General features: G+C 39.0%; 1 long non-coding RNA gene across 2 annotated transcripts; it reads left to right on the top strand.

Moving 5' to 3' along the window:
* The first annotated feature begins 1567 nt into the window (after window positions 1–1567).
* Window positions 1568–10512, top strand: LOC134348928 (uncharacterized). 2 transcript variants are annotated; one of them, XR_010018525.1, is made up of 3 exons: window positions 1568–1752; window positions 2597–2715; window positions 9875–10512. It is a non-coding gene; the product is annotated as an uncharacterized LOC134348928 (long non-coding RNA). The 2 variants fall into 2 exon arrangements; XR_010018524.1 differs by having other exon boundaries at window positions 2559–2715.
* The last annotated feature ends 340 nt before the right edge of the window (window positions 10513–10852 follow it).

The raw sequence follows: 10852 nt of genomic DNA, 5'->3' as shown, positions 1-10852 counted from the left end.
ATAATCAAAACATATGTATACTTATGTTGTTAGTGTTAGGAATTACAAACTGCCACTACTTGCTCACAGTAAAGCCCATGCAAGTAATGTTATTAAGGTACTATAGATAGTGAAGAATTAGCCAAAATAAAAGGGAGAATAAGAAATGTGGGGACTTGACTCTCACCCTGTGTTAGCCACAATTATAAAGGAAATTAGTTTGGCTGCTGTTCAAGCATGACTAAGTTGATGTTTGGTCGTCAGAACCAAGGTCAGTCTAGTCCTTAGGAATGTGAAAACAGGAAAAGAGGAGCTGTTACCTTTGCAGATTAAGGTTTTTCACATGGATCATTTAACATTGATCATACTATCCCTCTCCAAGGTAGAGGAATGGGACAGGAAATGTTTTGACAGATTTTTTCACACTGTGCAAGTCAAAGAGTACCCACAATGCCAAATGTATTGTGTGCTTTAGAAGTGGCATTTCATGGGCCTTTCATTGACAGCAGTCATGTACAAACTTTGTAACTGACCTTTCCTCCAGATGGAGGGACGATTTGGTGAGGGGTGGGAGATGGTGGGACATTTCCAAGGGGGCAAGGAGGACTTCTGATGTCCAGTAATTGGCATCTATATAATTTATGAAGACACCAACTGAAGAATTTTCACATCCACTTTACCTAGTGCTGATGAGGCATAGTATCTCTTGGGCTTAAGGAAGCATCAGGGTATATCCAACTAAACTGCATTTTACTTTATTTCCATCTTTGGTCACAGTCATTACATGTTTTACTTACCAAATGTCGAATGACGTGGCTTAATTAATTTATATTGCCAAAAAGGTGAAGGGGTGTGAGGATAAGCACTGAAGATTTTAAGAGCAAAGAGGAACTTACCTTAAAGAAAAAATCAACCCATCCTGGAGGAATCTTCCTTGCTGGACTGCCTGGTGATGGCTCAATTAGAAACAGGACATCCGTTACATTGCAGTAGTTACATTCCAAATGAGACTTTCACCTACCATTAATATCTTTGCAATTCATAATTATTGCCTGTTTGGTGAAAAATCCTAAAACTGGCATCAACCATGTGCCGTATAGCAATTGATGCAGTTTCACTTACTCAGCAGCCTCTGTGCCTGTGCGTGTCCTATTGGTGATGTTGGCATGATAATGTACAAGTGCAGTCACACTTGTAAAAATTATCCAAACACTCTTAGTAAATTGGTTTCTAATAAATGTCGATTACATTCTACATAAAATTGTTGCAGTACAGTAAAGAGTGTCAAGACTAAATTTTTCTGCATGACTTTAGCTTCTCCAAAAGAATCAAGAAGAAAGAAAGTCCATAGTTGCTTTTTCAAAGCAATATTTTGGAAAGCCAGCAGAACGGGCATGCAGGAGATTAGCAAAACATTGAGTTACCAGGTCTGAAACTAGATCTTTTCTTGTGTGCGCGTCACTGTGTGTTTGAACTGAGGGGGTGGATGTAATTTAATTAATGATTCACATGAAGGTTCACCAACCCTTCGCACACAATATAAAAACACGTTTTAGCCTCTGTGACTCAGAAGCCAGAAGAAGGCAGATTGAGCCAATTTTGAGAGAGGTGAGACATAACTCTAGTGACTGCTGAACCTTCTAGGAAGTACTAGAACAACAATATGTACATGATCTCTCTGTGACCTTGTTGCTGTAACCACTCACGAAATATAATACGATTACAAGATTATTGGGTTTCCTTCTGTAGCTGACTGTCAACCAGAACTGAATGGTAAGTTGAAACCACAGTAGTATACTGTAAAAGAAAACTTGATCTTAAAAAGCTTTTTTAAAGCATTACACAGGTATTTTGTAATGAAGAAAAACACACTTAGTAGCTTGGAAAAGTCTGGCTTATGATTTGAAAAACTTTTCAAGGTCTCAGATTATCCTGTTGATATTAAATAAGCAAACAGTTAGCGACAATATCGCAAAGTTCTAGTGCCTCCTAAACCATGCACTAGTTGTCATTGGACCACTGTGATAAAGACCACATCATCCTAGACCTCCCACTACAATGTTCAGCTGAAGAACTATTGTGATTTTTGGCAAGAAAAACGTGCTTCTCAGGATGTGGGCAGGAAGGGAAAATTCAGACAGCTGTGACCCAAGTGGGGTCTAGGGGTCCAGAGAGGTAATCATCTCAGTGGCTAATGAAATGGTTGTGGTGGCTATGGTTGGAGCAATGCACAGATGAGTAGCCCAGAGCAACCGTAAAGTTGGAACCTCCACTCAGATTTCAGCAAGGATTGAGGAAGAGATGGGAGGGGGTGGCTGCAGCCTTAGATGCTTGGAAGCTTCTGAGGTAGAGAAGTAGAGTGAGTAGTGAAAGAGTTTGGGGCACCTGGGGAAGATCACTGCATGGAGTGGGGATTTGGGTCATCAGGGAATCAGCGGGTCAGGAGGGAAGGTTGTTTGGGTTGACAGCAGTATCATTAGAGCAGGTCGAGAAGAAACAGCGTATGTACGTGGGACCTGCTTTGGATCAATTCTAAGAATCTGAAGATCCACTTGACCCTGATTGACTGGTTTCTCTAGGACAACATGATCAATTTTCTACCATGGTACTCCAACAGGACTATTGCAATTTGAAATGTGCTGGATGCAGCAATGTGATGTACGTTGGAAAGGGCTCAGCTTACTTTCTGAAGGAGCACAAAATGACTTGGGAATGGTTATCATGTTTCACTCAGTGGTGAGTCAATTTTCAATTAAGTAGAACTGAAATAAGCAGTGCTGCATGATAAAATTCCTTAGCATGTTTGAACAAAAATGGAATTCCTGAATAGATGCTGAAATATACTGTACCTTATTGTGATTAATTACCTGTACATTACATATGACAGCTGTGGATATTCCTCTACAAATTAGCAGTTCAACTGCTTCTCAATTGCAATACATTCTAATATTCAATCTTTCTCAATTAAATTTAATCTAATTTGTTTAGCAGAACTTACATTGTGTGAACTATCAAATTGCATTGTATTATGTTCCTATTACATGAGGAGATCTTTAAACACCAAGAAATTACATTGAAATTAATGTAAAATTATCTTAAGCACGATGAGGACTTAAATCTGTTATTGTAAATGCACATTTCTAATGATCATAAGTGGAACATTAGCAAAATAAGCCTTACTTTGATACACATGTTTTAAAAGAACAAGTTTTATCAACTAATAAAGCAGCTGATATACTTTGAGAGTGGATATCCTTTCAAATGTAAATAAAATTCCTAATAGAATAACACTGGCTTTCTTTCAGAAGCCATTTTATTTGAAATATTAAAACTGATATCATTTGAGACATAATTAACCTGCGAATATCAGATATCGATACAATTGTTGAAAATTTGGATGTCATGCCCAATAATACAAATATTACCTGTGTTCATTAAAATACACAATCTACCCTAATTAAAAAACATTACCACCTCACTGAAAACCAGCAAGCAAACAGAAAACACAATGTTTTTAATGAAAACACATTGCTTCTGCTATGGATAAACTCAATTTTATAATTCAATTTATTTTTTAAAAGACTGAGCAGTACAGTTAATGTCACTAGCTCAGCAAATGTGTTGTATTTGAGACAGGACTAATGGAAAACTTCATGGCAAATGATCTATTTTACTGTAGAATCTATTTACCAAAAAGAATTTAATTAAATAAGTTACCGCAGCAGAACTCAGCCCTGAACTTTCATTATCATCTCAAAATAAAAGGTGATTTCTCCCATAGAATGCAATGAGTGGAGGATAGTTACACAGCAACAATTGCTTATTTCTTCCCAATAAGAAATTCCAATGATTGTATAAAAATGATGTGCATTAAATCAACTCCAATCAGATCATTATTCATTCATAAGATGTGTTTGTCTCTGATAATGCCAGCATCTATTGTCCCTGAACAGCGAAGCAGTCTATAAGAATTAACGATGTTGATGGAATGGGTGTGCACACAAGCCAGACTGGGCTAATGAGAACAGGTTTCTTCTCTAGAGGTCATTCATGAACCACATGAGTTTCTCTGTGCTAATCTGGCAGTTTCATGCTTGCTGTTCCCAGATTAGCTTTAATTTTAAATTCCAAATTTAATTAACTGATTTTAAGTTCTCTAATTGCTGATGTGAGATTCACCCTTATCTTTAGGTCCAAAATTTTGGCTTCTTGACCATTAGCTGACCCATTACACTACTGTCAATGCAGTTTCTATGCAACAAGAATGCCACAAGAATTAATTCTTCATTTCTATTCTGACCTGGAACACAGATGTGCTATATACATTGAAAAGTTCACAATGGAATTCAAATGTGATAGAAGTCTCTAAAATTATTTTCTATAACAAAAGGACTGAATATTATGGTTTATTCATGAAAAGGAGACAGCTTTCAGAACATCATAAGAGCATAAGATATAGGAGCAGAAGTAGGCCATTCGGCCCATCGAGTCTGCTCTGCCATTCAATCATGGGCTGATCCAATGCTTTCAGTCATCCCCACTCCTCTGCCTTCGCCCCATACCCTTTGATGCCTTTGCTGATCAAGAATCTATCTATCTCTGCCTTAAATACACCCAATGACTTGACCATCAGAGCACATGAAACATTTCTGTGAAAAAGCATCACAGAAAGCAGGAATGGTTGTATTACTTTTCACCCAAAAAGCCAAAAATCTATCTTTAGGAACTTGGCTTCCTAATTTCCCCTACCTCATGCTTCTCCAGTATTTATCATATGGATGCAAATCCAAGGGATAAATTAGTTTTAAAACTTTTATTTCATTTCTCAGAAGAATAATCTAAAGAAACATTTCCATTGGAAGTCTCCAAAATAAAAAGGGGGAAGCATTTTGACGAAAGCTACCCCAAATTAAAGTTATGAGCTCATATATTAAAATATTGGAATAGATCCAAGCACTTAAAAGAGGCTAATATCAGTCTTGCTTGTTTTCTGCTCTAATTCTTCATTTCATAGGGTATAGATTTTTTAAAAACAGGCTGATTCTCGTGCTTCTAACATTACAGTATTCTAATTTACATTTATTTTTGTATAAATTCAATGTACCAGGCATATCTTAATTGTCTGTTAATTTCCATGGAATTTAGAAGGGATGTTAAAAGTTGCCATATTCTAAAATTGAAAAAGAAATTCTCTGTTATTCTCAAACAAAATTTGGAATTTATGTCTTCAAACAATTGAAAAAAAAGACAATTATAACTATAAAAAGCTTCAATCAATCTATTTTAGTTCTGCGATCAGGTCCCTCCCTCCATCATCCACACAGTCACCCTTGACTTTGATTTTCTAGTGTTCTGCTTCTCAGCCTCCCCTCTCTAAATGGAACAAAACATCACTCACTCACCCTGCTGTAGTGTATATGTTTATCTTTTATCATTGTCCTGCTGACCTCTGATGGTATTCTGCGGACCAGAATGCCCATATTCCAATGACGTTAACCTCACCATTCACACTGCCCTTCACTCTCTCTGCACAAATCCCAACCTTTCTATCAAACCAGCAGGCAAAAACACTGCTGCTGTAATTTGGCAGACTGACCTCTACCTTGTTGAAGCCAGGTGGTAACTCTCAGACATCTCCTGTTACTTATCCCTTGACAACGATGCCACTTAGGATCACAAAATTGTGTCCAATACCATCACCAACCTGATCAGCTCCAGAGATCTCCTATTCACAGTTACCAACCTCATAGTTCCCTTATCCCACACTGCTCATTTCTACCTCCTGCACAATATCGACAAACCTAACTGTCTGGGTAGATCCATTGTTTCTGCACCACTGAACTCATGTCTGCATACCTTGACTCCATTTTATGCCCCTTGGTTCAGTCCTTCCCACCTATAGTGATGACACTTCACATGCTCTCGATCTCCTCGACAACTTTGAATTCCATAGACCCAATCACATCAATTTCACCACCGATATCAAGTCCCTATACCATGGATGAACAGAGAGGTTCGCCTCCTGCTCAAAGCCAGAGATTCAGCCTTCAGGTCTGGAGACCGGGAGACTTACAGCTCAGCCAGGGCCAACCTGAGGAGGGGAATCTCTCAGGCTAAACACATATACAAACAGAGGATCGAGGAGCATTTCAGCTCCTCGGACCCCCGGCACATGTGGCATAGCATACAGGGCATTACAGACTTCAAACCACCTAGTACTGTGCCCCCTTCCAGCTCTGTTTCCCTCCCTGGTGAGCTCAATTACGTTTATGCTCGCTTTGACTGAGAAAACAAGGAGGTCACCGTCAAAGTGGATCTCCCACCTGATGAACTGCCTCTCTCACTTTCCACCTCCAATGTTTGCACCACCCTGAGCAGGGTGAATGTACGGAAGGCAGCTGGTCTGGATGGAATACCTTGCCTTGTACTCAGAATCTGTGCAGGGCAGTTGGCCAGGGACTTCACGGACATTTTCAATCTATCCCTGGCACAGGCAGTTGTCCCCACAAGCTTCATGATTGCCACCATCGTGCCAGTGCTGAAGCATTCCACTGCCACGGGCCTGAATGACTTCCGTCCAGTTGCACTCACCCCCATCATTGCAAAGTGTTTTGAGAGACTGGCTCTATCTCATCTGAAGTCCTGTCTGCCCTCTACCCTGGACCCCCATCGATTTGCCTATCGCACCAACAGGTTTACAGAGGACACCATCTCCATGGCACTTCATTTTGCCCTGACCCATCTGAACAGCCCCAACTCTTACGTCAGAATGCTGTTCATTGACTGTGATCCCCTCCAAGTTGATCGCCAAACTTCGCCAGCTTAGTATCAGCTCATCCCTCTGCATTTGGACCTTGGACTTTCTGACTAACAGACCATAATCTGTTAAGTTAGACAACCTCTTCTCCTCCATTCTTACCCTGAATACCGACATGCCTCAAGGCTGTGTGCTGAGCTCTCTTCTGTACTCCTTTTTCACCTACGACTGCATTCCTGTACACGGTTCTAACTCCATCAAGTTCGCAGAGGACACTACAGTGGTTGGCCTGATCAGAGGGGATGACGAGACGACCTACAGGGACGAGGTCCAGCACCTGGCTGCGTGGTATGCCAAAAACAACCTGGCCCTTAACACCCAGAAGACCAAGGAGATTATTGTGGACTTCAGGCATGCTAGGAGCCACACTCATATGTCCCCATCTACATCAATGGAGCTGTAGTGGAGCATGTATCAAGCTTCAAATTCCTTGGTGTCCACATTTCCGATGATCTCACCTGGTCCCTCAGCGCCTTTATTTCCTGCGGAGCATCAGGAAAGCTCACCTCTGTCCCAGGATACTGATGGACTTTTACCGCTGTACCATTGAGAGCATACTCACCAACTTCATCTCAGTGTGGTAAGGAAATTGTCCCATATCAGACTGCAAAGCACTCCAGTGGGTGGTGAAAACTGCCCAGCGGATTATCGGCACCCAATTGCCCACCGTTGAGAACATCTACCATAAACGCTGCCTGGACATTATCAAGGATGCATCTCACCCTAACCATGGACTTTTTACTCTCCTCCCATCCAGTAGGCGCTACAGGAGCCTCCACTCCCGCACCAGCAGACACAGGATGAGCTTCTTCCCTGAGCCTGTGACCCTGCTGAACCTCACATCACAGCGCTAAGCAGTATTGCACCCATATTGGACTGTCTCAGTACTTTTATATTTGTATGCTGTAGCACTTACTTTTTATTCGCAGTTACTTTGTAAACAATACTATTCTTTTGCACTTCTGGTCAGATGCTAATTGCATTTCATTGGCTTTGTATCTGTACTCAGCACAATGATAATAAAGTTGAATCTAATCTAATCTATACACTTCTATCCCCAATCAAGGCAGCCTTAAAGCTCTCTGCTTCTTTATTGACAACAGACGGACTAGTTCTCCTCCACCACCACCCTTCTCTATCTGGCAAAACAGGTCTTCATCCTCAACAATTTCTCTTTTGGCTCCTCCCACTTTTCCAAACTCAAAGTGTAGCCATGGGCCCCCACATGGGCCCCAGCTATGCCTGCCTTTTCTTTGGTTATGTAGAACAATCCATGTTCCAAGCCTTCCCTGACAATGCTCTCCAAATCATTCTGCACTTCATTGATGACTGTATTGCTGTTGCTTTATGTATCCATGCTAAGCTCATCACTTTCATCAACTATTTCCACCCTGCCCTTAAATTCACTTTCTCCATTCTGACACATCTCTCCCCTTTCTCAATCTGTCTGTCTCCAGCACTGGAGGCGAACTGTCCACCAATGTCGTTTATGAACCCATTGATTCCCATGTTTATCTTGACTATTCCTCTTCCCACCCTGTCACTGCTCCCTCTAAGCTGCGTAGGTGTGCAACTGCGCAGTAACTGAAATGCTCCCATGCACATAGCCTTTGTTTCTGCGCAACTGGAATTTTGTGAACATTTAAACATTTAAAGTGCTGAACGTCTTTCAAGCCGTGTAAAATTTTCCTGCTTAGAGCAATGGTTGGTTCATGCAGCAACTTTTTGAGAAGATTATAAGTTATTAATTAAGAAACTAAAATAAGGAAATGAGGATTCAGCCTGCTAAAACACTACTTTAAAAAAGATAACAACCTTTATAATTCTAGTAACAGTTATTCTTGTTTTGTATTGTTTAATGGTTACAGTATTATACATAATTTATAAAGTTATCATGTCCAGCATGCAATATAAATGTACATTATGTGCCCTATTGTATTAAGGGGAAACAACAAAAAGAAAGTAACAACTGGGGCTTGAGAAACAATATGCAGGGAGGAGAGAAACACTTCAAAATTAAATAGAGCTATCTGCCAACAGTAGGTTTGTAAACTGAAAGAACGAATTTAGTTGATAATTTATTGACTTAGGATTCATATTTAAGTGAAATGCTATCTGTAGGTGGATTGTTGGCAACACACAAATTAAATAGGAAACTAGTAGAAAGTTGGAATTCAGAAGTTGATAAAGGTTTATAAAACACCCGATACTAAATAATCAGTTAGATGAACCTATTAATAAAGAGTTGAAGTGACGTCCTATAGTCAAAACAAACAAAATTTTACCAAAAATAATGTCTAATGCTTGAAGAACTTTTCACTTATCTATTCCTTTCAGTTTTCATAATCACTAAGTAATATTTCATCCATTGAAGATTAAGGTGAAAACAACTTCTGAACTGATTGAAATTTGTGGAAAGCTTGCGCCATCTGCTGCTGGCCTTAAAAAGTTATTAATTTGATCATGGAAAAATACCTAAAGAAATTTTATACTTCCTTGGCCTTCAGATACTTGGGCTCTAATATTCTCACTACGTATTGCTAAATTATGATGTTCTAATCAAGTGTACTCTTGGCAGGCAGCCTTTTATATTTGCCATCCTAGCCTGTTTTCCTGAAGTTACTCAAGAACAATGCATGTGCAAGGCTGCTTGTCAGTTTCTATTTAACATTGTCATGTAATACTGCAGCAGGCATTACCAGAGTAGTAAACTGATGCAAGTAATGCAGCACTGACAAAGTTCACAGTACAAGAACAAGTAATTTTCAAAAAGCAAAAGACTGCAAATGTTAGAAACCTATGAAAAGTAATTAAGTTTATGGAACACTCACCAGGTCAGACGGCATCTGTGCAGAGAAGAATAGAATGATGTTTTTCAGGTGAATGATCTTTCATCAGAACAAGTAATTTTACTGAATTTCAATCATAACTGATACTTGAAATTGTGATTGGCTAAATATCTGCTAAATTTCCTGAGGATTATGAGCTCTTTCAGCTTCATCTTTCTCATGTTCAAAGAAATGGTAAGGCTTTATATCCACAATCCACAATGTTTAACTATATTCATGATTTCTCTAGCACCGAATCCATCAAGGTTTATTTATTGGGGATCCTGGATAATATCCACACTTCAGCTGCAACTAATGGGTAACATTCATAACTCAAGGCAACTCAGGAAAAGACTCTGACTGCCTTTCTCCACGAAGTCATTGAGTTCTCAACAGAAATTTGTCATCATGAAGGACAGGAAAGATTTTTATTCGACTGCTAATGGATTGATAGAACAATATGATCTGTTCCAGATGCCAAATAGTTAGTCAGTATGTTGAAGTGACACAAAGAAACTGAGGAATTAACCTGTTTGATTAAATAAATTGTAGCAGCACACAAAAATGTCTTGCTTTCTTTTCACGTCAACTTTTCTAGCAAAATTGTTGAGAACAGGGGGACCTCTTTTGTAGTGTCGCCGTGTCTGTTTTAAAATTATTTATGTATTTCCACAAAGAATATTCAGAATTAAATAAATCAAACAACATATTCATATAATTTCCAGTATTGTATAATGGCCATGCCGATCAGAGTATACAGTCTGCATCAGTTAAGAGAAACATTTTTGTGTATTTGATTTCCTCACCTTGTTATTTTTTTCTCAATTGGAGTCAAGTACTAATACTGCATGAAAAAAATAAAATATTTCTTGTAACTATAAATAAATATCCAATTCATTAAAATTACCCTTTTTATATGAAAAGTACACTAAATTATACATTTTTAAAATCCTTCGTATCAAAAAGCAAAGGCAGCATTGCAGAAAGTTATAATGCCTTTCAATAAGACTTCTACTTTGCTTCATGAATCATGATTTACAATTTCTGGCAACGGTTTATTTAGGGAGATCTTCAAAAATCTGACAAGATTTACATAAAGGTAAAGCAAGCTTCTAGCATTTGGAAGTTTGCCAATTTTATGATATTTTGGCTATTGCATGTGTATTGTATCGAATAGTTAAGGTTTTCACATAAAAATGAAATGTCTGTCATGCCAAACACTTTAAAT

The sequence above is a fragment of the Mobula hypostoma genome, chromosome 7 (genome assembly GCF_963921235.1).
Source record: "Mobula hypostoma chromosome 7, sMobHyp1.1, whole genome shotgun sequence".
NCBI classification, from domain to species: domain Eukaryota; kingdom Metazoa; phylum Chordata; class Chondrichthyes; order Myliobatiformes; family Myliobatidae; genus Mobula; species Mobula hypostoma.
Note: the sequence above shows the minus strand (reverse complement) of the source record. Positions and strands in the feature narration are given on the sequence as shown.